This window comes from Bos mutus, chromosome 8, assembly GCF_027580195.1.
Source record: "Bos mutus isolate GX-2022 chromosome 8, NWIPB_WYAK_1.1, whole genome shotgun sequence".
NCBI classification, from domain to species: domain Eukaryota; kingdom Metazoa; phylum Chordata; class Mammalia; order Artiodactyla; family Bovidae; genus Bos; species Bos mutus.
In genome coordinates this window covers 54,625,302-54,651,957 of record NC_091624.1, presented here as the reverse complement: position 1 = coordinate 54,651,957, position 26,656 = coordinate 54,625,302, and the positions used below count along the sequence as shown (strand labels likewise).

At 41.8% G+C, this 26,656-nt stretch overlaps 1 long non-coding RNA gene across 1 annotated transcript in view; it reads left to right on the top strand.

Moving 5' to 3' along the window:
* Positions 1-25,881, top strand: part of LOC138988893 (uncharacterized) — a 41,689-nt gene extending 15,808 nt beyond the window's left edge. The window contains exons 2-3 of the long non-coding RNA XR_011465129.1: positions 21,865-21,956; positions 25,477-25,881. This is a non-coding gene — a long non-coding RNA (uncharacterized lncRNA). The remainder of the gene's footprint in view (positions 1-21,864; positions 21,957-25,476) is intronic.
* The last annotated feature ends 775 nt before the right edge of the window (positions 25,882-26,656 follow it).

The window sequence follows — 26,656 nt, the reverse complement described above, 5'->3', positions numbered from 1 at the left end:
CAAATATTAACTTTAGAAACCAGAAAAGTACAATTCCTTTGCAACCCAGCAAGCCTTTAAAGCGAATGGAATTTCTGTGGTGAAGTGGGTTTTTTCCAGCCATAACTCTTATAAGGATTAATGCCCTACTCGTGAGGCTCCAGTTATGGACCTTTTCATGATCCATCTAGATCCGTTGAACTGGGCTGTTGATCCTCAGTAGGTGGACATTTTCTACTGTCTTAACCATTAAGACTTAGCTACCCAATGTTCCAATTCCAACGGAGGATTAAATGAAAATTAAAAGTTGTGAAGCATAATTCATTCCAGGTAACAAGTTATGAGCTAATATGTTTATTTGGATATACCAAAAACAGTTTCTGCCCTAGGCTTTGAGGACATCAGGAGCTATATAAACATTAATTCCTCTCTCAGAGAGCATGCAGTATAGCTGGGAAATCTAGCTTATACTTTGTTTTAATTTTATTGAAGTATAGTTGATTTACAATGTTTTGTTTAATTTCTGCTATACAGCAAAAATATATATGAATACATATACATATATGTATTCTATTTTCATATTCTTTTCTATTATGATGTATCACAAGGTATTGGATATAGGTCCCCATCCTATACTATATACCTTGTTGTTTATCCAGCCTATATATAACAGTTTGCCTCGGTTAATCCCAATTCTCCCCTCCTTTTTCCCCCTGCCCCTTGGCAACCACAAGTCTGTTCTCTATGTCTGTGAGTTGGTTTCTCTTTTATAAGTATGTTCATTTGTGTTGTATTTTATATTCTACATATAAATGATATATGGTATTGTCTTTCTCTTTCTGACTTACTTCACTTAGCAAGATAATCTCTAGGTCCATCCATGTTGCTACAAATGGCATTATTTCATTCTTACTAATGGCTGAGTAATAGTCCATTGTATATATACATGCATATATATATGTGTAGATATTAATATATATCACATATTCTTTATTCATTCACCTGTTGATGGACATTTATATTGTTTCCATGTCTTGGCTATTGTGAATATCACTGCTGTGAACATAGGCGTGCATGTATCTTTTTGAATCATAGTTTTGTCTGCCTATATGCCCAGGAATGGGATTGTTGGATCTTATGGCAACTCTGTTTTTACAAACTTATATTTTAAATGATGAGTACTAATAAAAAAGGGAAAGATATACCCAACTGAATGCAGAGTTGCATAGCAAGAAGAGATAAGAAGGTCTTCTTAAGTGAACAATGCAAAGAAGTAGAGGAAAACAATAGAATGGAAAGGACTAGAGATCCCTTCAAGAAAATTGGAAATATCAAGGGAACATTTCATGCAAGGATGGGCATGATAAAGGACAGAAATGGTAAGGAACTAACAGGAGCAGAAGAGATTAAGAGGTAGCAAGAATTCAAGAAGAACTATACAGAAAAGGTCTTAATGACCAGGATAACCAAGATAGTGTGGTCCTCACTTAGAACCAGACATCTGGAGTGTGAAGTCAAGTGGGCCTTAGGAATCATTACTACAAACAAAGCTAGTGGATGTGATGGAATTCCAGCTTGAGCTATTTAAAATCCTAAAAGATGATGCTGTGAAAGTGTGCTGCACTTAGTATGTCAGCAAATTTGGAAAACTCAGCAGTGGCCACAGAACTGGGAAAGATCATTTTTCATTCATTCCAATCCTGAAGAAGGACAGTACCAAAGAATGTTCAAACTATCGTACAGTTGGGTTCATCTCACATACTAGTAAAGTTATGCTCAAAATCCTTCAAGCTAGGCTTCAGCATTATGTTAACCAAAAAATTCCAAATGTACATGCTGGGTTCAGAAAAGGCACAGGACCAGAGGTCAAATTGCCAACTTTCATTGCATCATAGAGAAAGCAAGGGAATTCCAGAAAAACATCTACTTCTGCTTTACTGACTATGCTAAAGCCTTTGACTGTGTGGAGCACAAGAAACTGGAAAATTCTTAGAGAGATAGGAATACCTTACTTGTCTCCCGAGAAACCTGTATGCAGGTCAAGAAGTAACAGTTAGACACTTACATGGAACAATGGACTGGTTCAAAATTGGGAAAGGAGTAAAACAAGGCTGTATATTGTCAGCCTGTTTATTTAACTTATATGTGGAGTACATCATGCGAAATGCCGGCCTGGATGAATCACAAGCTGCAATCAAGATTGCTGGGAGAAATATCAAAAACCTCAGATATGCAGATGATTCTACTCTAATGGCAGAAAGTGAAGAGGAACTAGAGAGCCTCTTGATGAGGGTGAAAGGGGAGAGTGAAAAAGCTTGCTTAAAACTCAGCATTCAAAAAGCTAAGATCATGGCATCCGGTCCCATCACTTCATGAGAAACAGAAGGGAAAAAAGTGGAAAGAGTGATAGATTTTCTTTTCTTGGACTCCAAGATCGCTGCATATGGTGACTGCAGCCATGAAATTAAACAACTCTTGCTCCTTGGAAGGAAAGCTTTGACAAATCTAGACAGTGTATTAAAAAGCAGAGACAACCCTTTGCCGAGAAAGGTCCACATAGTCAAACCTATGGTTTTCCCAGTAGTCATGTATGGATGTGAGAGTTGGACCATAAAGAACGCTGAGCACTGAAGAACTGATGCTTTCAAACTGTGTATTGAAGGCAGAAGGAGAAGAGGGCAGCAGAGGATGAATGGTTAGATAGCATCACTGACTCAAGAACATGAATTTCAGCAAACTCAGGGAGATGGTGAAGAACAGGGAAGCCTGGTGTGCTGCAGTCAATGGGGTCACAAACAGTCTGACACAACTTAGCGAATGAACAACAACAAATAATAAAAAAAAAATAAAAAACAACTTTAAAACAGTGCATCAGTTCAGTTCAGTCGCACAGCCGTGTCCAACTATATGCGATCCCATGAATCACAGCACACAAGGCCTCCCTGTCCATCACCAACTCCTGGAGTTCACTCAAACTCACATCCATCGAGTCAATGATGCCATGCAGCCATCTCATCCTCTGTCGTCCCCTTCTCCTCCTGCCCCTGATCCCTCCCAACATCAGATTCTTTTCCAAATGAGCCAACTCTTCACATGAGGTGGCCAAAGTATTGGAGTTTCAGCCTCAGCATCAGTCCTTCCAATGAACACCCAGGACTAGTCTCCTTTAGGGTGGACTGGTTGGATCTCCTTGCAGTCCAAGGGACTCTCAAGAGTCTTCTCTAACACCACAGCTCAAAAGCATCCATTCTTTGGTACTCAGCCTTCTTTATGGTCCAATTCTCACATCCATACATGACCACTGGAAAAACCATAGCCTTGACTAGATGGACCTTTGTTGGCAAAGTAATAACTCTGCTTTTTAATATACTGTCTAGGTTGGTTATAACTTTCCTTCCAAGGAGTAAGCATCTTTTAATTTCATGGCTGCAATCACCATCTGCAGTGATGTTGGAGCACTGCCCCCCCGCCCCCGCCAAAAAAAAGAGTCTGACACTGTTTCCACTGTTTCCCCATCTATTTGCCATGAAGTGATGGGACCAGATGCCATGATCTTAGTTTTCTGAATGTTGAGCTTTAAGCCAACTTTTTCACTCTCCTCTTTCACTTTCATCAAGAGGATCTTTAGTTCCTCTTCAATTTCTGCTATAAGGGTGGTGTCATCTGCATATCTGAGGTTATTGATATTTCTCCCGGCAATCTTGATTCCAGCTTGTGCTTCTTCCAGCCCAGCGTTTCTCATGATGTACTCTGCATAGAAGTTAAATAAGCAGGGTGACAATATACAGCCTTGACGTACTCCTTTTCCTATTTGGAACCAGTCTGTTGTTCCATGTCCAGTTCTAACTGTTGCTTCCTGACCTATATAGAGGTTTCTCAAGAAGCAGGTCAGGTGGTCTGGTATTCCTATCTCCTTCAGAATTTTCCACAGTTTATTGTGATCCACACAGTCAAAGGCTTTGGCATAGTCAGTAAAGCAGAAATAGATGTTTTTCTGGAACTCTCTTGCTTTTTCGATGATCCAGCGGATGTTGGCAATTTGATCTCTGGTTCCTCTGCCTTTTCTAAAACCAGCTTGAACATCTGGAAGTTCACGGTTCATGTATTGCTGAAGCCTGGCTTGGAGAATTTTGAGCATTACTTTACTAGTGTGTGAGATGAGTGCAATTGTGCGGTAGTTTGAGCATTCTTTGGCATTGCCTTCCTTTGGGATTGGAATGAAAACTGACCTTTTCCAGTCCTGTGGCCACTGCTGAGTTTTCCAAATTTGCTGGCATATTGAGCGCAGCAGTTGCACAGCATCATCTTTCAGGATTTGAAATAGCTCAACTGGAATCCTATAACCTCCACTAGCTTTGTTCATAGTGATACTTTCTAAGGCCCACTTGACTTCACATTCTAGGATGTCTGGCTCTAGGTCAGTGATCACATCATCATGATTATCTGGGTTGTGAAGATCTTTTTTGTACAGTCCTTCTGTGTATTCTTGCCACCTCTTCTTAATATCTTCTGCTTCTGGTAGGTCCATAACATTTCTGTCCTTTATCGAGCCCATCTTTGCATGAAATGTTATCTTATCTCTTATTTGGTATCTCTTATTTTCTTGAAGAGATCTCTAGTCTTTCCCATTCTGTTGTTTTCCTCTATTTCTTTGCATTGATCACTGAGGAAGGCTTTCTTATCTCTCCTTGCTATTCTTTGGAACTCTGCATTCAGATGCTTATATCTTTCCTTTTCTCCTTTGCTTTTCACTTCTCTTCTTTTCACAGCAATTGTAAGGCCTCCTCAGACAGCCATTTTGCTTTTTTGCATTTCTTTTCCATGAGGATGGTCTTGATTCCTGTCTCCTGTACAATGTCACAAACCTCTGTCCATAGTTCATCAGACACTCTGTCTATCAGATCTAGTCCCTTAAATCTATTTCTCACTTCCACTGTATAATCATAAGGGATCTGATTTAGGTCATACCTGAATGGTCTAGTGGTTTTCCCTACTTTGTTCAATCTAAGTCTGAATTTGGCAATAAGGAGTTCATGATCTGAGCCACAGTCAGCTCCTGGTCTTGTTTTTGCTAACTCTATAGAGCTTCTCCATCTTTGGCTGCAAAGAATATAATCAATCTGATTTCGGTGTTGACCATCTGGTGATGTCCATGTGTAGAGTCTTCTCTTGTGTTGCTGGAAGAGGGTGTTTGCTATGACCAGTGTGTTCTCTTGGCAAAACTCTATTAGCCTTTGCCCTGCTTCCTTCTGCACTCCAAGGCCAAATTTGCTTGTTACTCCAGGTGTTTCTTGACTTCTGACTTTTGCATTCCAGTACCCTGTAATGAAAAGGACATCTTTTTTTGGGTGTTAGTTCTAAAAGGTCTTGTAGGTCTTCATAGAACCATTCAACTTCAGCTTCTTCAGTGTTACTGGTTGAGGCATATACTTGGATTACTATGATATTGAATAGTTTGTCTTGGAAACGAACAGAGATCATTCTATCATTTTTGAGATTGCATCCAAGTACTGCATTTCAGACTCTGTTGTTGACCATGATGGCTACTCCATTTCTTCTAAAGGATTCCTCCCCACAGTAGTAGATATAATGGTCATCTGAGTTAAATTCACCCATTCCAGTCCATTTGAGTTCGCTGATTCTTAGAATGTCAATAGTCACTCTTGCCATCTCCTGTTTGACCACTTCCAATTTGCCTTGATTCATGGACCTGACATTCCGGGTTCCTATGCAATATTGCTGTTTACAGCATCGGACCTTGTTTCAATCACCAGTCACATCCACAGCTGGGTATTGTTTTTGCTTTGGCTCCATCCCTTCATTCTTTCTGGGGTTATTTCTCCACTGATCTCCAGTAGCATATTGGGCACCTACCAACCTGGGGAGTTCCTCTTTCAGTATCCTATCATTTTGCCTTTTCATACTGTTCATGGGGTTCTCAAGGCAAGAATACTGATGTGGTTTGCCATTCCTTTCTCCAATTGATCACATTCTTTCAGACCTCTCCACCGTGACCTGTCCATCTTGGGTGGCCCCACACAGCATGGCTTAGTTTCATTGAGTTAGACAAGGCTGTGGTCCATGTGATCAGATTAGCTAGTTTTCTGTGATTATGGTTTCAGTGTGTCTGCACTCTGATGCCCTCTTGCGACACCTACCGTCTTACTTGGGTTTCTCTTACCTTGATCATGGGGTATCTCTTCACGGCTGCTCCAGCAAAGCAAGCGCTGTTCCTTACCTTGGACAAGGTCGCCCCTCCTGATCTTGAATGTGTAGTAGCTCCTGTCGGCCCTCCTGCGCCCTGCGCAGCCACCGCTCCTTGGACGTAGGGTTGCTCCTCTGGGCCGCCGCCCCTGACCTCAGTCTTGCGGTAGCTCGTCTCGGTTGCCGCCCTTGCATGCTAAGGGTCAAATGATTGTTACACTCAGTGAGCCCTGTAGGGATTAGTGGAGCCATGTTCCTGGAGATGGTACCAATGACGACCTTTGATACTTGACCAAGGGACTCATTCTTTCAGGTGGCACTGAGCCTTGATTCTATTTCATGCTAGGGCACAACCAAATACATTCTCTCATATACATAAAAACTAATATTACTAGCAAAAAATGACTCACAGATCTTCAGTCTAAAGTAAAAACCATTGAGTATAGTTTCATGAAAAGTCATCTGGCTATTGAGCTAGGCTTGGGCAACCAAGCATTTGAGTTTTGCCAATAATATTTATTTTCTACCCCTTAATTCCTTCCAAACACTTATAGCACCAAAGGTATAAAAACTTATAAGTAGGATGAAAATTTAAGTTTAAAATTTGTATCCATTAGCTTAATTTGGTCTGCAGCTAGTGAAGAATGGGTTCAGGGAAGGCTGTCATTGTTCAGTTTTAGCAGTGAGTTACTTTGGCCCAGCCCCTGAAATACTTGCACCCCCTGAAGCATACTTTGGGGACCATTGAAAATTGTAAGAGTGATCAAAAGGGAATCTTCAGGTTCCATGGCAGGTTGAAGGAAGATGCCTTTTGGCAGCTTTATAGTCCTACTTATCATTATCTTCATTTTCTAGCCATCATTCCTGAGTTCACTCGTCTAAATACTTTATGTATGAATTCATTTATTCTTCACAATGATTCTAAAGTCAGTATGTTATCACCTCCTGTGCTGGTTAATTTTGTGTGTCATCTTGACAAGGCTATGAGATGCTCAGATAGATGTTAAAACATTATTTCTGCTGTATCTGAGGGTTATTCTGCAAGAGGTTAGCATTTGAATCAGTAGACGAAGTAAAGATAGTCTTTACCAATATGGGTGAGCATCATCCAATGGATAGAACAACGTGGAAGGGCAAATTTGCTCTTTGCTTGAGCTGAGACAAATATCTTAAGCCGTCCAACATCATGCTCCTGGTTCTCAGGCCTTAGGACTTGGACTGAACTACACACTGGCTTCACGGGTTCTCCAGCTTGCAGACTGCAGATCATGTGGCTTCTCATCCTCCACAGTCATGTGAACCAGTTCCTTTGATAAATCTCCTCTCCTCTCTCTCTCTCTGTACACACACACACACACACACACACACACACACATATACTCATCCTATTGACTCTGTTTATCTCTAGAGAACTCTGACTAGAGGATCTCTATTTCACATATGGAATATGAGGCAGAGAAAGTTGCTTTGTTGTTGATGTTGTTCAGTCACTCAGTTGTGTCTGACTCTTTGCAACCCCATGGACTGCAGCATGCCAGGCTTCCCTGTCCTTCACCATCTCCCAGAGCTTGCTCAAACTCATGTCTGTTGAGTCAATGGTGCCATCCAACCATCTCATCCTCTGTCGTCCCCTGCTCCTCCTGCCTTCAATCTTTCCCAGCATCAGGGTCTTTTCCAGTGAGTCAGCTCTTCACATCAGGTGGCCAAAGTATTGGAGTTTCAGCTTCAACATCAGTCCTTCCAATGAATATTCAGGACTGATTTCCTTTAGGACTGACTGATTTGATCTCCTTTCAGTCCAAGGGACTCTCAAGAGTCTTCTCCAGAACCACAGCTCAAAAGCGTCAATTCTTCGGTGTTCAGCCTTCTTTGTGGCCCAACTCTCACATGCATGCAAGACTACAGGAAAAACCATAGCTTTGACTACATGGACCTTTGTTGGCAAAGTAATGTCTCTGCTTTTTAATACATTGTCTATGTTTGTCAGAGAGTTGCTGGCTTTCCTCAAATCTCACTAGCTAGTGGGTGGCAGAGATACTCTGTAGTCAGCATTCCTCAACCTGGGGGCTGCCACCCCTCAGGTGGGTTACTGACTACCACTTTGAGCCAAAGCCTAACCTCTGGGTTTAACTGAAGGAGATGGACCTAGAGAAGTCCAGTTTGGAAATGGTCAGAGTTCCTGTCACCCCAGAGCGTGAGAAAAGTCTTAGAAGAGTGCTCTCTTGAACTCACAGACAGCAACAACACAGAAATGGCATGTTTTTGAACTGGTGTAAGATTTGTCAAGACAAACCACACCTGCTTTGATTCTTCCCTGGCATCTTTTTTCTTATAGTCCTTAAGGAAATTGAAACAGCCTGTAGTAAGACTTGTTCTTTCTCAGGGCTTCTTGGGTCTCCTGTAGAGTTAGTTTGAGTGGGCAAATGTGGGCTTCATCACAGGGAAGGGAGGACAGACATGGCTGGATAATGTGCCTGGTGGCACTTCTAGGAGACAGGATTGCCCCCAGCCCCCGTCTCATCACAGATGGTAACTCTGGGGGCTCCCTTTTGCCCTTGTACTTCTGCCCCCTTTCTACCCCTTTCTTGGCCACCACCCTCAGTGTTTTCCATTCCCCCCAACATGATAATCTAGGACACATTTATTGAAGGGTTCTGTTACTGTTCATTGCAGTCAAGAAACTTTGTTTAACCTTTTTCTTTTTTGCTTCCTGCTATTGTGAAGGGCCAGGCTTGCCTTCCCGGTGCCTTCTGAGGATGTTTAGACTAAGGAAACAAAGCAAAGTAGGGAGATTTGTTTAGGAGTCCTGGTCTTGGCCCCATCTTTCTCTCCAAATGAATCAGAGACACACTGATTTGGAAGGGGGTAGGTATGGGAGCTGGACATGGCACTTGCCCAGCTGGTTCCTTTTCCCCATTTGACTGTTGTTCAGTGTGTGTCTGTTCTCCCTTATGGCAAAGATCCCTGGAGGAATAGAGAGGGCAGTGACAGGAGCTATACCTCAGAACCTCTTCCTGAAGTTCTAATATCAGGAGGACACTGTTAGGTAATGCTAAGGCTTTAATATTAGCAACTGACACTGTCTGGGGGAAGACAGGCAATGGTATGTATCCCAACAGAGCCCACAAATGGACTGGTTATACCTTTGTCAATATTGAATCAAGAGCCATAAAATATTTCATCTTCTCTAATCCAATAATCCCACTGCTGGGATGGTGGTCAAGGAAAGAGTTAAAAGGAAGACAAGATAATTATAAGTATACCTAGTGCCCAGGTCTTAGTTTCTAAATACTATTATCCACAGATAGGTACCAGAGCTTCTGGGAAAAATCTCTCATTCAGATTTGGGGCAGGGAAACCTCTCACTTTCACTGTCAGTAAGTAAAATGGTGCTCAAAGGATGAAGAGTTTTGAATGAAGAGGTAATGAATTCTCCTTTGGCTTGAGTTTGGGGCACCTGGGAGATACACAGCTGAAGATGTTCAGTGGAGGCTACACAGACATGGTTGTGGAGATAGATCTGTGTAGACATACATGTATAAATATAGACATGTGCAAATGGATAATAAGGCCGAATAGTTCCTACACCACTTTGCAGAAAAAATCTTTCAGATGCTTGGTGAACATGCATATTTCTGGGACCTACCTCAGGGAGCAGGACAACTGCATGTTAAGGTATTCTCTAAATTACCCTTTGTGCACATATCAGTGTAAGAAATATTTGTTTAAAAGATTGCAAAAATGCTAGAAGCCATTATAAGTCTGAGAATATAGAGAAGTAATAGGTATCTCTGGATAATGAAATGCACAGAACCAAAAAACAGAATGTTTTACTGCAGATCCCTGTGTCATGTTGCTGAGAGGGCAAGAGAGTTACTACAAGCATAAATGTAAAAAAAGAAGCCATAAAAGAACAGAAGAAAATAGAGGTGAAATTTTACCTGATCACAAGATAGAGCACTTTGTAAGCATAAAAGCAAAGGGAAAAAACAAAGTATTGCCACATTTGAATGTTATATGCTTCAGCAGGCAAAAGAGATCATAAGAAAACATTAATATAAGAAATGTAGAGGGACTTCCTTCATGGTCCAGTGGTTAAGACTTCGCCTTCCAATTCAGGGAGTGAGGGTTCGACCCCTGAACTGGGAGCTAAGATCCCATATGCCATGTGGCCAAAACACTAAAACATAAAACAGAAGAGGTATTGTAACAAATTCAATGGTGACTGTTAAAAAATAATCCACATTAAAAAAATCTTAAAAAAAAAAGAAATGAGGTAATCCTGTGGCACAGATGATCAAGTAATGTCATTAATATATAAACTTTATGTAATCCGTTCAGGAAACTATGACTATCTTAGTAGAGAAATGAGCAAACACATGAACAGACAATTCCCAAAGGAAATACAATTATCAATACATATGAAAAAATGAATATGAAATACATATTAAGCAAAAATAAAATGCCTTTTTCTTTTTAGTTTTCCTATATAAGTGAGATCATGTAGCATTTGTCTTTCTCTGTCTGATTTGTTTCACTTAATATACTGCTTGAAATGCCATTTTTAACTCAAATTGGCCAAAAAAAAAAAAAAAGTAATGATTTGGTATAGAGAGGGAAATAAGAAAAGTCTTCCACTGTTAGTATAATGTATTTGGGCAATTTTTCTAAAAGTCTCTTGGAAGTATAGATCAAAAGTTTGAAAATATTCTTACCCTTCAAAAACAATTCTGCTTCTAGGAACTCATCTTTTCAAAATTATGTAAAATGATGTCCCTTTTAGTATTTTTTGTAATATCAACAAACTGAATGTCCAATAACAGAATTTTGGATCAATATATTATGGAAGTCATATAATGCAGTGTTTTCAAAAGCCTTTGCAAAGCATCCTTTAGTAAAAGGATTCCACATTTGGATGCCAGACAGTAATAGGAGTAAAGTAGTCTGGCTATAAAATGGAGACATGGAGAAGAGAACTATTTCATGTTCCTAATTTTTCAAAGAGTATAAGAGAAATTGTAAACAGCAACTGACAGTCTAAGTTGGAGAACCACAGGGCACAGTGAGAACTGCAGTAAAGTGGAAGCACAGTCCTATCACACAGGATCAGCCGAGTTCCACATGTCTGAACACCCTGTGAGCCCATCAGATGTATTTCACTTCAGTTCAGTTCAGTCGCTCAGTCATGTCCAACTCTTTGCGACCCCATGAATCACAGCACACCAGGCCTCCCTGTGCATCACCAACTTCCGGAGTTCACTCAAACTCACGTCCATCAAGTCAGTGATGCCATCCAGCCATCTCATCCTCTGTTGTCCCCTTCTCCTCCTGCCCCCAATCCCTCCCAGCATCAGAGTCTTTTCCAATGAGTCAACTCTTCACATGAGGTGGCCAAAGTATTGGAGTTTCAACTTTAGCATCAGTCCTTCCAATGAACACCCAGGACTGGTCTCCTTCAGAATGGACTGGTTGGATCTCCTTGCAGTCCAAGGGACTCGCAAGAGTCTTCTCCAACACCACAGTTCAAAAGCAGCAATTCTTCAGCACTCAGCTTTCTTCACAGTCCAACTCTTACATCCAAAAACCATAGCCTTGACTAGACAGACCTTTGTTGGCAAAGTAATGTCTCTGCTTTTCAATATGCTATCTAGGTTGGTCATAACTTTTCTTCCAAGGAGTAGGCGTCTTTTAATTTCACGGCTGCAGTCACCATCTGCAGTGATTTTGGAGCCCCCCAAAATAAAGTCTGACACTGTTTCCACTGTTTCCCCATCTATTTCCCATGAAGTGATGGGACCAGATGCCATGATCTTAGTTTTCATTGGCCACCAATTTACAACCTTTGCTTTCAAGTTTTTGTTGGCAAGAAAATGTTTATAGTTGTTACATGAAAAAAGTAGGTTCTGTAGTAGTAAATATATAGTAATAAATATATATAATAAATATATATACATATATAATATATACATATATAATAAATGTATATATATACACATATATAATAAATGTGTAATCGTAAATGTAGTATATCATAGTATGATATTGAGTTAGATAATATTTGTGTATATGTGTGTGTGTACATCTTAATATATGCACAGAACAAAGCCTGTAAGGAAACAAACCAAAATGTGACTTTATGTAGGTCTTATAATCAAAGCTGCTTTAATTTTTTTCTTTAATATCTCTGCATTTTCAATATCTTCCATAACAAATGCGTACATGTTGTTGTTGTGCAGTTGCTCAGTCGTGTCTGACCCTCTGCGACCCCATGGACTGCAGCACGCCAGACTCCTGTGTCCTTCACTATCTCCCAGAGTTTGCTCAAATTTATGCCTGTTGAGTTGATGATGCTATCTAACCATCTCATCCTCTGCTGCCCCGTTCTCCTTTTTCTTTCAGTCTTTCCCAGCATCGGGGGCTTTTTCAATGAGTACATATTACTTTTAAAAACTATACCCACAAAAGTTTATTTTGAAAACACCGAGGTTCAGTTTTTTGACACTCAGGAAGGATGTTCCTGAAAAGCACAGATGGAGTCCTCCTCTAGCAGTTGTATTGTCAGCTCTTGACCTAAAACTGAGTCTGGTAGCCTGGTTGTTGCTGTTGTTGTTTTTAAAATGTTCACTGACTTTTGGCAACCTTGTGTTCGTTCATTACCATTGCCAAGAAATTTACAGAAGTGTGAGCCAGTGAGAGTTTACTTGTTCTAACTTTTGAAAAAGTTCTGTTTCTTCATAGATAGAGATATACACTTTAAAAAGATAACTATACAAATATATACTATCTATGCCAAACCAATAGGTATAGATAGATATATACTGTCTACACCAAGCCCTATTAAACAGCACAAATCCATGCACTGTACTTCAGTTGTTCAAATGTCCTTATGAAACCAGTTGAAAAACTTGCATTTGTGTACATGGGCAGTCTTAAGCATCCGTAAGTTGTCTGTTTTCCCCTAGGCTGGGGAACACTTTGGAAGTCAGACCAGCAAATCTCGAGAATGCTAATAGAGAGTTGCAAACCTGTGAGCTCCTTTATTCTGTTCACAGACTTCCAGAACAAAATAGATTGCTTCACAATTGTGAAGCGGTAAAAAAAAGAATAGAAAAGAAGAAAAGAACATGTTGGCTTTGTCTGCCATTGGTTTGAGTAGAGGGAGATTTTTTTTTTCTTTTTTGGATGAAAAGTGGGATCTTAATGGGCACTCCCAGTCAGCCGAGGCAGCCTCTGAAAGCTCCTCTTGTGAGAGATAGAAGGATCCATTGTTTTGCCAATCCGAAGTTATCACTCTTCCCTTTATCCTTTCTTTTGGACCTTTTAGTGTTTGCTTTATCAGAATATTTTAATCCCTACTGTGGTGACTGGTGTAATTTATCTCATTAAGCCTCTCCTGTTTTCTTCTGTTTACATGACTAATATTATTATGTTTTATGGGGCTTATACCAACAAGCCGCTCCTTTGTCCCATTGTTTCAGCTCTAGGCCAAAAATCAACAAACGAAGTTTTATCTTTCCAATCTTAGACCTCACCTGCTTGTCATTCAGTTTGTACAGGTTGCATGAAGAGCGTGTTCCTTTGAAAACAAAGCAAGGATTCATTTTTATGACCTAACACCAAACAATTACCTTTCTCAAAAGGTCCCGGTCATCTCTTTTTACGAGTGTAGAGTGGCAGACTCACCTTATGAGGGGGGAAAAAATAAGCAGATACTTCCTTGTGGATTGAAAGCCTAAAGTCCCCTAGCAATAATGCTCTGCTTCCTAACTTGTCTATCGTTCATAGTGTATAGAATATCCTAGAAGCAGAGAACCTGAGCACTAGAAGGTAGGTGGTGAGGTTATCTCATCCAAACCCCAGCCCTTCAGCAAAATTACACCCAGGCTGGACTGAGCCAGACTGGAGGAGAATCAGCCTTGTTTTAAAGGCGTATGAAGGAGAGCCTTCGTTCAACCAGTCGCATATTTGAAATGCTCTGTCAGAACGTTCCTTCTCTAAAACACCAGCCTAATAAAAGCTTAAATTGTCATTTCCTCAGTTCCGCTTTTTCTTTTCCAGATTGAAAACAACTGGGTGCCATGCTCAGGGAACCAGCAGCAGCTTAATGAACAGTAACTTCCTCCAAGGCAGTGATTCTCCAATGTTAGTGCACAGCAGACCTGCCTGCAGGCTTCTGAAAAGCCCAGATTGCTGGCCTTCCAGAGTTTCTGATTCGTGAGAAGGAGGAAAGCTGGAGAATTTGCATGTCTAGCAGGTTCCCAGGTGATGCTGATGCTGTCAGACCAGGAATCCCACTTTGAGAACTGCTGACTCTAGGAACTCGAAAGGAGAAATATGAGGATAATTAAGAAGCAGAAACAAGTGGAGTAACAGCAAGTTAACCTCTACATGGAAAATGTTAAATGCCTATCAGATAAGTTCTTTGCTGTCAGGCAGAGTCCAGTGGGGAAGGCTGACCATGAGCAGTAGTTCAGGATGTTAGCCATTAACACAGGGACCTGCGGGAGCAAACAGGAGCACAGTGTTCTGGCTAGGTGGGGAAGAGGCTAGGAAGGCTTCCTGCAGAAAGGGAGGCCTGAGGAGTAATTGCTGGATTGACTCTTAAAAAAGGGCAGGTATCCAGACAAAGGGAGGGCTTTCCAGCAGAAGGAATTAAAGAAGGAGTTTTCATGGAAATTTTCAAGTTGTCCGATTTTCTCAGAGGGGAGAGAGGCCGATGAGGTGGTGATGACAACCACAGAGGTAGGCAGGGGCTAGATGAAGAAGGAACGTCAGAGTTGGTAAGGAGTCTGGCGATATTCTAAAGACCATTATTTGACATGGAATATAAAGAACAATTTAATAAGTCTCCATGAACCTCGGAAATGAGAAGAGAGTACAGAACACAGATATCCCCAATCTTTGTACTTCTTTCTCTGCAGTTAGGACTTCTCTATGAGGCTTTCTCTGGTTTGCAGCTGATGTCGAGGAATTGCTAACTTTCTAGTCTATGTGTGAACAAAATTTCCTTTCCTTTTAGTTTAGTTGCGAGCATTTGGAGTTTCATAAAGGGAAATTTGTAAAGACACTAGGCAAACATAAAACCAAAGTGAACAGAATACAGAATTTGGGTCTAGAGATAAACAGACTCCTCTAGCTTGTCTTTCACTAGCTATACAGTGTACTGCACGTTACTTAACTTCTTGTGCCATAGTTTCTGTGTTTAAATAGAGTCTAATTCCTTGACGAGATCCATAGGTCTTAGTAGTCCGGCCCCTACCTGCCTTTTTCAGCTTCATCTTGTGTCCACTGATCTTACTCTTTCTGCTCCAACTGCATAAATCTGCTTCAATTTGTTTTTCATGCTCCCTTCTACCACAGGGCCTTTGCACATACTCTGTCTTCTGTCTGGAATAGTCTTGTCTGCCTCTTCAATAATTCCTAGATCTAGATGTAAGGTCCACTCCCTCTAGGAAATCCTTGATCTCTCTAAATAAGTAAAAATCCCTCCTGTTTATAGGTTTTTTTTTTTTTTTTTTTTTCCACTATGAGGAACTTATATGATAACACTTAATATTGTTATTTGTGTCATTCTTTGCTTAATATTTCTCTTTTCCTAAACCAGGGGTCAGCAAACTATCTCCAGCTTTGGCCTGTAGTCTGTTTTTGTAAATTAAGTTTTATCGAGGGACCCTGGTGGTCCAGTGGTTAAGACTCTGCACTTCCAGGGCAGGGGCCTAGGTTCAACCCCTGGTAGGGGGACCTAGATCCTGCATGCCACAATTAATTTGCATGCCAAAACTAAAAATATCCCTCATGCAGCAATGAAGATCGAAGATCCTGCATGCCTCAACTAAGACCTGGTACAGCCAAAGAAATAAATAAATATATACATTTTTAAGTTTTATTGAAGCACAATCATGCCCACTTATTTACATATTATCTGCGGCCACAGAGTTGAGTTGCAGCAGCCTTTATGGCTCAAAATGCCTAATTACTGTGGCCCTTCATAGAAAAATTTACCAAGTCCTGTACTTGACTAGAGTCTCCATGACAGCAGGTACAAGACCTGTTTTTGCTTAGTGACATATCTTCAGCTTCTGGCCCAATGTCTGTTACATGAACGATGCACGATCAATCAATAATAATAAATGCAAACTTCTCTGGTGGTCCAGTGGTTAAGAATCTGCCTGCCAATGCAGGGGAACACAGGTTCAATCCCTGGTGTGGAAGATTCTACATGCCACAGGGCAACTTAGCCTGTGTGCCACAGCTACTGAAGCCTTCACAGCTAGAGGCTGTGCTCTGCAACAAGAGAAGCCACTGCAATGAGAAGCACACAACTAGAGAAAGCCTGTGTGCAGTGATGAAGACCTAGCACAGCCAAAAAGTAAAATAATATCAATAAACGCAAGGAGATTTTTTAAAAATGTTGTTTTTACTAGAGTGTTGGAAGGGTTAAATAGGATAATAAATATAAAGAACCCAGCAATAGTGCCTGAAACATACCAGATTGTTAATGAATTCTCAGTCTTTTCTTAGCGCGTGTTGGTCTTCTCTAGGGGTCTGGCTATAAGCTGCCCCCTGGCCCTGGGCTGAGTTACATTCCAGTCCTTCCCTAGTTCCACTGTCTCTTGCCCTCTGGCTTTTGCCTCATGTACTTCTATTTCTGGCTCCAGGATTCTTTCCTTGGTCTCAGATTCTTAGGAATGTCTTCACTCTTCCTAGAGATTTTTCTTCTACAATGTTCCATCTTTTTGAAGCATGTTATTCTCAAACCTTGTAGCCTTAGGGTGACCCTCCTTTAATCTGTCCCCAGGGCTTAGCTTCACCAGGGTCATCTATGTGATGGCAGTTTCATCTTATTTTATGGCCTCCTCCTTCAGGGATAGCAGACAACTTCTCTTCTGCTTTGGCAGGAGAAGCTGTAGGATTGGAGAAGAGCTCCTCATGAGAGCAATGAACAGGGTTCGGGAACTGAACCCGTGTGATTCTGAGGCAGGAGGGATCAAAGCCCAGCCTGCAGGCTGTTCAGCCTCAACACAGACCCAGCTGGTACAGAGCCAAAAAGGAGCGGGGTTAGTAAAACTGGGGGTCACCAAACTGTCACCTATGAGCCAAATCCAGCCTGCCTCCCATTCTTCTGTGAGAAGAAGAATGGGTTTTGCCTTTTTAAATGGTTGGGGGGAAAAAATCAAAAGAAGAATATTTTGTGATACATAAAAAGTATATGAAACCCAAATTTCAGTGTCCATAAATAAATTCTTACTGGAACACAGCTGTGCTGTGTTTTATTTACATCTATGGTTACTTTTCACGTCACAGCAGCAGAGTAGGTGGCATCAGAGACTGTAAAGCCAAGGATGTTTACTGACTGGCCCTTTAGAGAAATTAGCCTGAGCTGTGGACAGTGATTTTACCTTGAGCTCATCAAAGCCTCTTCTGTGTTCAGTGTTGCACGGCCTCTACAAACTCTACCGGATCCCATCCCAGGGTACAGCCCAGGATGTGACAGGGAGAGAATGGGTTAATTAGATGGGTTCATTAGAGAAATCGTTCCTGAAGGAGGTGGGAAGGGATGGGAGATGAGAGAATACAACAGTCTGGTTCGAAGGCTGGTTTCACCACATAGCATAGTAGGAGTTTGAGCCAGTGTCTTACCTTCTCTAAGCAGCCGTTCCCATGTTTTAAAATGTGAATAATTATACTCTCAAATGCACAGTGATGTGGTGAAGACCAAATGAGCTAATGCCTGCAACAATGCCTGGTATGTAGTAGACACTCAATAAATACTCACTACTTCTTGCCATGATATTAAAAGACGCTTGCTCCTTGGAAGAAAAGCTATGACCAACCTAGACAGCATATTAAAAAGCAGAGACATTACTTTGCCAACAAAGGTCCGTATATTCAAAGCTATGTTTTTTTCCAGTAGTCATGTATGGATGTGAGAGTTGGACCATAAAGAAGGCTGAGCACCAAATAATGGATGCTTTTGAGCTGTGGTGTTGGAGAAGACTCTTGAGAGTCCCTTGAACTACAAGGAGATCCATCCAGTCAATCTTAAAGGAAATCAATCCTGAATATTCATGGGAAGGACTGATGCTGAAGCTGAAACTCCAGTACTTTGGCCACCTGATGCAAAGAGCTAACTCATTAGAAAACATCCTGATCCTGGGAAAGATTGAAGGCAGGAGGAGAAGGGGACAACAGAGGATGAGATGGTTGGTTGGCATCACTGACTCAACGGACATGAGTTTGAGCAAGCTCCAGGAGATGGTGAAGGACAGGGAAGCCTGGCCTGCTGCAGTCCATGGGGTCACAAAGAGTTGGACATGACTGAGCAACTGAACAGCAACAACAACTCTTACTGTGAGCTTCCTTGGTGGCTCAGTGGTAAAGCATCTGCTTGCCAATGCAAGAAACGTGGGTTCAGTCCCTGGGTCAGGAAGATCTCCTAGAGGAGGGGATGACTACCTACTCCAGTATTCTTACCTGGGAAATCCCAAGGACAGAGGAGCCTGGTGGGCTACCATCCATGAGGTCAGAAAAGAGTCAAACACAAGTGAGCAACTGAACGACAACAACAACACTCTTCCTACATGTGATGGACTTTATCAGTGGAAGAGGTGGCTTTGGTGAAGAGAAACCATGTCATTGCAGCCTGTAGAATAGTGTAAAAAAAAAAAAAAAAGACATCGGAGATAAACAGCTGAGTTCACTTTTGTCTCTGCTAATATATGCATTACTGCTGTGTGATACTAGGAAAGTTGATTAACTTCTCTGAGCCTCAGTTCCACCATCCCCACCCCCTCCCCCAACCTTTATGTAACTCAGATGTCAAGTGGGCCCTACCTACTCTTTGATTTAGGAAACATTTCCTTATGGAGCCACCTGTCACCATCTCAGGTGAAACGCATGGGGCTCCTGTTTCACGCTATGCCACCCAGCACATTCAGAAAATTCTTTCAGCAAGCACTTCATGAATTGAGGAAATTTATTGGAGATTTGAAGAGCTATACTTTTGGGAATAGGGTCATTCTGTGCCCCACAGTATTTTTCTAAGCCTCTTCCTCTCATCTACCTCCCTTCTTTCTGAGTGAAGGGCCCACAGTGCCCCTGCCCACCACCATTCTCCACCCATTTCCCTATACACCCGCTTCAGCCAAAAGAGGCTAGTCAAGGGCATTTCCTCACAAAGCTGCTTCTGTCCCCAAGAGGAATTCTACCAGCTGCTAAGAGGATAAATTTCTTCTATCCACTAACAAGCGAAATAGGGATAATTATGACTACCTCACAAAGTGTTTGTGGGAATTAAATGAGGTAATGTGTCTGCCAGCTCCTGGCATGCAGAAGGCACCCCCTCCCCTCTTGATTCTTCCTCTGAGATTTGAAGGAACAAAAAAGAGGAGCTAAGAGATATTTTGAGGTGGAGGTGAGGGTTGATAAAGCAGCCAGGAAGGTCATCCCCTTGACCATCACCCTCCAGCGACGTAGAAGAGATTATTTGCCAAGAGAAACTGGGAGAGGTGGAGGGACTCGGGGCGGAAGCCAGACAAGTCTGGTTTATCTTGGAGTCCATCCAAAAGGGTTTAGTTACTAAAACAGCAGTTCCTCTACATAAATCCTTCAGGTTCTTGAAAAATATTATTAAATCACTACTGCATCATAAATAATCCTAATTTTATTAATCTTGCCCCTGAGGCCAAGGCACAGCTCCTGCAAGACTCTCTCTCCTGGGAATACAGCTGCGGGGGCCTGGTCCCTCAGACAGAGGGCAGTACCCATGCCCTGGCATTCCCTGATGTTTTCTGAGTGCTTGCAGAATAGGCTCTTCTTAATAATCTTTCGTTAGGTGTAGGATTCAAAATGGGCAGTTTATTGGCAAGAGTCTGCCTGCAGAGGCATGGGAATTCTGTTACTCGTCTGCTTGGATTTGTTTGATGTCCTATTTGCATTTGTATTCCTTTTCTTTCTTTCTTTTTAACCCCAGAAGTTTGGTATTTTTTCCTTTCTTTTCTTTTTAACTTCTTCCGAAAGAGGATAGATGGCTCTCTCTCATTTTGCTTTGGGCCGACGATGTTTCTACGCAATGTGGTGATAACAAGTGGTCATGATTAGTCAATGCCAGGTTGTATCCTATAGCTTAAGAGGCCCTTGCTATCCTCCCTAACTGCTCCTACCCACCTCTCTCTCTCTTCTTAACTGAGCGATTTCCTTCTTTTCAAAGCAAAACTAAGATAAAGAGTTAGCAACACCTATCTCTTTATATGGTGGTGTGTGGGGCTTACAAAAATAATATAGATTAGGAGTTTAGGAAACAAGGGTTCAGTTCCTGTTAGTCCTCCGTGTGTCTTCTGAAAGAGTCTTTATTAAATTTTTGGTTTCATGACTTACTGTTTTCCCCAAATATAAAAATAATTTGTATTTGTGTGTAAAACATGGAACACCGAAAAGTATAAATAAAAACCACGCTCTGAGTTCTTCCACCTGTGGGAAGCCCGCTGTTAGCGTCTTCGTGCATTTCCCTAGACGTTTGTTTTCTCTGCAAATGTGCATATATAGTTACCAAATGTGATCCTACTGTGCACACAGTTTTGAAGCCTGCATTTTTACTTAATACTTATTTCAGGAGCATTTGCTTGTCATAAAAATTCATCAAAAGCACCCCTCTTAATGGCCACGTGGTACTTGGAGTATTTGTTGTCCCTGACCTAATCATCCTCAGATCATCCCGCATGTAGCCTGTGTCCAGTTTTCCGCCATATGAATAATGCTACAGTGAGTGTCTGTAGTTGTGTATCTGAAAATTCCCATGGAAGTATTCTTAGGATTCCTGGCAAAATAGAATCCTGGAACCTCACGTTAGTCTTCACTGACTTAAGTCAGCCCAAGGTGTCTCACCTTGGATCACATGACAGTGTTTAGGAACTAAACTAGCAAAAGGACAAGCTGATGATTGCCCATTGGTGGTTTTATGGTATGCAGCTTGGAGATAATATAATATAATGATGTTGTGCCATGATCTGGAGATATTCCAAGGTGATAATAATAGTAACAGCTCACATTTATTGGGTGGTTAATATGTGCAAGACTCTGTTTTGTTTTACAGATATTAACTCATTTAATCTCACCACAAGTCTAGGAAGTACTTGTAATAGTGGTATTATTATTCCCATTTTATAGATGGGAAAATTGAGGCAATAGAGGGGTCAAACTTTAAGAAAAGTGACTGAGCCAGGATTCAAACCCAAGCATTTTGACTGGGCGTTCATGCCCTTAAACACTTGATGACCCTGCCTGGAAGTAACCAAGTGGGAAGATTCCCCCCCCACATGCCAAGGCTGCAGTGCAGTGGGAAGGGGATGGGGGATCTACTGCTCCCTACCAAATTGCAGCCCTTGTTCTCCCGGCTCTCCTGGTCCTTTTCCCTAGCTGTGCACCTGCCCAGGTGAGGACAGGAGGAAACCAAGCTGTGAAACACCCAATTGTGTATCTGAAAGGGAAGAGGAATATATATCAAGGTGGTCTCAGGAAGCTGCTTATTCAGGAAGGGAGGGAGAAAATAAATGAAAAAACACTGCTTCAGTGTCATGGTGTTTTTGTTTTGTTTTCATTTTGGGCTTAGACCGTCATTACAGCATTAGGCGTGCCTACATAGAAGCAGTGTTTCCCTTACGTTTTTCACCAATTTCATTTCAGTGAGTTCCTGGCTTGTCTGTCGGTGCAGCGCCAGAAGCAAGCTGCAGAACAGGAGTCACTGGGGACGGCAGTGACCATGAATCCCAAAGGAGGTAACTAATCATTTTTGGTCCTGTCCACTGCTCAGTGCCTTGGTTACAAATGACCCCTAGACAACTGTTCAACATGGATGGTTCTAAAGGCACCTTGTTGTGGAGAGTGCTGTGTGGGACTGGAGTTCTGATTAATGGCCATTTTCTTTTGTCCCACCTCCTTATGTTTCCTTAAAATAATACTGGTGTTACAAAGGGCCGCACAGGGTGTTTCTATTCAGGTAAAGTTGACTGCTGCCGCGGTGAAAGAAAACACAACACAACCACTGCCACAGAGCACAAACACGGAGCAGATCAGTCCTGCTTCACCTCCCCGCCTGGCCAGGCTCTACCAAGGAAACCCAGCCAGGGGAGTTCCCTAGGTTCGCCCTGGCTCAGGATTGGAATGTGTAAAACTCTGAACAGCACCAGCAGTGACCCAGGGAAGAAATGAACCACAGAACCTTTCAAGGATGCGGCCATCAGACACTGTCAGTCTCTGCAGTAGGGGACCCAGAATGGCCAGAAATATGCCTCCAGGGTCTTTGTGTGTGGATCTGACTCATAGAGGCCATCAGCCAATGCCTGCTGAATTGTTGTAGGTGCTGTTGAGCTGGAGTGGATGGAATAGTAAAAGGCAGGAACAGAGATGCTTTTTCGTTTTATTTTGTTACAGCCTAATAGCACTTATAGTAATGGTAGTGATAGCAATAAGAGTTAACATTGTGTCCTATGGGCCAGGCTCTGTTCCAAGGAGTCTTTCCTTTCCTGGGGGATAACCTCTATCCTGACTTTTTAACACCATAGTTGGTAAAGGGAAATTGTTAACGGAAGGAAAGTTTTTAAAGTTCATCAAGTATCCTCAGTTTCCCTGAGTGCCTCCATAATGTCTAATCAGCCCAGTTGCTCAGAGGCCTAACAGCTAAAAGTAGGAAAGCAAGGAGTTAAGTTCACATTAGAAATTGTGCCTCAAAAAATAAAAATGAAATAGAAAAGATTAATTATTGAATCCCGTCTCCTTGAGGTCACATCAACCTCCTCCACTTCCTTTGTTGTTGTAGAGATCCGGAAGGACCCTTTCAGATCACCATGAGGTTGGGATGAGAATGGGGAGGAGGCTGTTTAAGCAGGTCTGTAAAGAAATAACAAGCCAATTAAAAGGGAGTCCATGGTAGAGTTTTATGTACAGCTAAAAATAGTGACTAAACAGCAACAACCAAAAAAACACCCAAAGTGCCTTCTAAGACTCAAGAATTTAAAAAGGCCTATTATATGTGGAAACCTCTGCGCCTCCCTTCTAAGAATTCTCCAGGAGGTTGGGGATTGGGAGTAGCAGCCACGTTGGTACAATGTGGCTCTTGCCCAGTTGACAGAAGGCACCAGAAGCAGACATGTGACTCAAGGCCAGCCAATTAGATCCTCTCTCCCAGGAATTTACCACTGGAATGAAAGGATGCTAGTTAGCATGGGCTGGTCTCTTAAATCAAGGACGCACAACTCAAGAGCTGTGCTATTGCACCCTAGGCAGTCAGAACTCTGACTGCAGAGAGAAGGAAGCAGGTGTTCTGGGCGACAGGTGAGGGCCCTGAAGTAAGAGACCAGAGAAGAAGACAGAAGGAGAAAAAGAGATGACGCTGGAGCAAAGTAGCTGATTGGCTTCTGCTGCTTTTCTAATTGAGTTCCTATTCAACCCATCCAGAGACCCTGCCATGCCTCTTCTGGGCAGCCATTGGCTGCTCTGGAACCTTTATACTCTAACCTCCACTATTTTGATAATGCTAACTCGAGGGGCTTCTCTTACTTGCTGTTCTGGCTACAATGGCTGTGTAACAAAAACCCCCCCAGGGGCTTCCGTGTGGTTCAGTGGTAAAGAATCTACCTGTCACTGCAGGAGACACCAAGTTCGATCCCTAATCTGGGAAGATCCCACATGCCTCAGAGCACCAAAACCCGTGTGCCACAGCTGCTGAGCCCACATGCTGCCACTGCTGAAGCCCTCGCACTTTAGAGACTGTGCTCCTCAACAAGGGAAACCACCACAATAAGACGGTCACGCACTGTAATGAAGAGCAGCCCCACTCGCCACGACTAGGGAAAAGTCCACGCAGCAATGAAGGCCCAACACAGCCAAAAATAAATACATAATTGATTTAAAAACATTCCCAAATTTAGTGGCTTACAATAAGAACACTTATTTTGCCTAAAAACCTGCACTCTGAGCAGAGCTTAGCATGGACAGCTTGTTTCCGCTACAGTTTGGTTTCAGTGAGTGCAGCTTGCAGGCCAGGGGCTAAAATTGCCTGAACTCTTCACTGCCTGGCCTAGAAAGACTCAAGCAGCTGGGTACTACAAGAGTTGGAGCTATGCAGAAATCTCTCTATCCATCTGTGGTCTCTTTATCATGGTAGCTTCAAGGTATGTGGACTTTCCCCTCGAGGCTTAGGGCTCCAAAGGCACAGACCCAAGGAGAGAGGACCAGGTGGAGGCTGTATCACTTTTTATAACCTAGTTTCCCAAGTCATGTGGTGTTATATCCACCTTATCATATTAATATTTGTGGAGGAAGTTATCAATACAAAGATCCACCCATGCTCAAAAGGCTGCTGCCTCTCAATGAAGGAATGTTACCATCACATAGTGAGAATAACATGTGACCAGACTCCAGTACTTTTGCCTAGAAAATCCCATGGGCGGAGAAGCCTGGTAGGCTGCAGTCAATGAGGTCGCTAGAGTCGGACACAACTGAGTGACTTCACTTTCACTTTTCACTTTCATGCATTGGAGAAGGAAATGGCAACCCACTCCAGTGTTCTTGCCTGGAGAATCCCAGGGATGGGGAAGCCTGGTGGGCTGCCATCTATGGGATCGCACAGAGTCAGACATGACTGAAGTGACTTAGCAGTTAGCAGAATGCATATTAATGTGGACATTTTTAGAAAACAAAATCAGTCATACTATAATCAAAAGAACCTTGATTAACATATGGAATAATCTCTAAAACTCAGAAAGGTTTCAGAGTTCCCAGAAAATTCTCAGGGTTGTGATGAAAAATACACTGGTTGGTAGATACAGTGAGACTTCTTTCTTTTTCTTCCTGTTCTGATTAGCAAAGATCGAATTTTTCCATAGGGGATCTCACTGGGTTCTGCCCAGGAAACAGCATTTTGAAGTTGACTTGTGTCCTTGATTCTGGAACCATCTTATCTTTTATTTTGCCACATAATTAGGTGAGGATTAAGTTCAAATCCCTGCTGTTTATAGCAAAAAGTTTCCGGTCATCTTATTTTCAAAAGTTATTTGCAAGCATATCCTTTATTGCTTAGTGAATGAGGTTTTTCCTCTAACTGGATTCTTCTTTTTTTTTGAATGAATAATAATCCAGGTTTTCAGGGTCCAAAATACTCCAGAGCTGTAAAGTAGGCACTACTGAAAGATGTGTTAACTCCTTCAGGCCTCCAAGGTGCTATTTCAAACGTTATTGCTTTATATTCCATAATAGAAGCTTGAACCTTATTGATGGCCTTTCTTTGTGTGTGTGCAGGGTGAAGGCTGGGAGAGAATGAGTCAATGACCTGGAACAGGAAGCTGAATCAACTCTTTCAGCAAGACTTAAAAGAAAAGATTTTGGTTTTATAATCTCTAAAGCCTAAAAGATACTGAAGCTTCCAGAATGAGTCAGTACCTAAGATAGTGTTATTAGATACAGTAATTACTGGAATGATAAAATCCTTGTTGATGCTAGCTGAAAATAGGTATGTTCTATGCCTACTACATAGCAGCATTTTCAATACTGTACCAGAATGAAGTTAACTATAAAAATATGCACATTCTGATTACGTATAGACAACTTCAAGCTGTCTTTTTTTTATTGTTGATGAAGGTTACTGAGGTTTGTACAAAAATCTTTATAGGTTCAGTCTGTTATTTGATATGTGAAATAAAATGATAAGACCATTGATGGTGAGTTTTCAAACTTCTTCCTATAACAAGTGAATATAGGGCAGCCTGAATAATAGGTATATTTTGAATTATGTACGACCAGTGGTCTGGTAAATATTTAACAACCAGCTCATCCAGGGGGTAGGAGGGTTTTGACTTATAGCACTTGCCAATTTCTGTGATGTAAGTATTTCCACCATGGCTGATTTCAAGCTACCAACATGGCATCACAGAATGCAGAATTGTGAGCACACACTCTGAGCTGTATGAGCTGGTCTTGCACACCCTTGGTTACAATTTTGGGAAAGCCAGTTGGCTGACTCCTGGATAAATCTTGTTATAATCCTAGGGGGATAATAAGGACCTACTGTTAAGCACAGGGAACTCTACTCAGTACTCTGTAATGACCTATATGGGAAAAGAATCTAAAAAAATTGTGACTATATGTCTATATCCCCTTCATGGATCATGCAGAGTACATCATGTGAAATGCCAGCCTGGATGAATCACAAGCTGGAATCAAGATTGCTGGGAGAATTAGAGCTAATCAGTGAATTTAGTAAAGTTGCAAGATACAAAATCAATACACACAAATCACTTGCATTTCTATAAACTAACAATGAAACTCCGGGAGTTGGTGATGGACAGGGAGGCCTGGCGTGCTGCGATTCATGGGGTCACAAAGAGTCAGACATGACTGAGTGACTGAACTGAACTGAACAGTGAAAAATCAGAAAGAGAAATTAAGGAATCAATCCCACTCACCATTGCAACAAAAAGAA